The sequence below is a fragment of the Setaria italica genome, chromosome VII (assembly GCF_000263155.2).
Source record: "Setaria italica strain Yugu1 chromosome VII, Setaria_italica_v2.0, whole genome shotgun sequence".
NCBI lineage: Eukaryota > Viridiplantae > Streptophyta > Magnoliopsida > Poales > Poaceae > Setaria > Setaria italica.
The window spans coordinates 19,976,374-19,977,602 of NC_028456.1; positions in this window are offsets into that span (position 1 = coordinate 19,976,374).

Sequence of the window (1,229 nt, forward strand, 5' to 3'; positions counted from 1 at the left end):
ATATCATAAGATTGTACTACATGATGTTATATATAATCAATTAAACATGCCAAAAGTAGGATTTATACCGTCAAAAACTATTTTTACCTTTGAAATTTCAATTACCCACTCTCTACAAATCCCATGCGGCTCATGTTTGTTATGGGAACTCGTGTGTGACCATACAACTACAACCAACAGTTTGTTCATTTTTTTCACGAGAGGTGCAGGTATGTCCACGTTTAATCCAGTGCACCAAATTCTTATAAAGAAGGAGCATGTCAAATCAAGAAACTCCAAATGCGTGTCTATATAGATCAAACAAAAAAGTCTAGTGTTGGTGCTAGCCATAGTCGCCAGACTCACCGTAGCTAGCCACCATGGAAGCTTTCACAAAATCCAAAGGTTGCTTGCTTATGATTAGTCCGGCAGCCGTGGGACTCTACACAATCATGCTCAAGAGGCGATGAAGAAGCGATTAACCAAAACCACCATGTCCCTCCTATGGTAGCTAGACTCATCTTGACATCGAGGCGAAAGGCCCATATGTCCTCGGTAGTGACCTTGACACACTGAGCAAACTCGTGGTGCTGGTTTCCGATGGCATCGAGTGGGAACTAGAACGCCATGGCGAGGTGGTGCACTGAAAGGGCGAGCGAGAGGTGCTCAGTGCAGGAGATGGTGAGCGAGCTAAAGAGGAGCTGCTCGACTTTGAGGAGGCTCGCCGATGAGCTGGAGGAGCACGTGTGGTTGTGCACTGCCACCATACATAGGGCTAGGGTTTTTTTTTTACCACAAAGCAAGCATGATTAGAAATTTAGAGTGTACCATTTTAAGTGCACTAAAGTTGATGTTTAAGCCAAACCTGATGAGGTGCTTCACATTTATGGTCCCGTTTGGTTGCCGATCGAGACTAGCCTCACTTCACTTTGACATATGAGCCTTGCCCTTGATTAGGACATGTTATGCTTAGATACAACCATTCATACTAAAGATAAGGTGAACTCGTTCCTATGTATTCTTTTTAGTTATTTTGAGAATAGATTACTACCTAAATATATTATTATATTTAGGAACCATGGAGAGGATCATAAAATACTTGAAGAGAGGCATGAAGGCAGAGAGGATCAACAAGGGATGTCCAAGCAAAGTTGGAAGCCCAATCTACAAGTTTGAGTTCATCTCAGAGTCCTGGAGTAGGCCACCTTAGAATTGATGTTCATATCACATACGGAGTCCATTTTCAACAT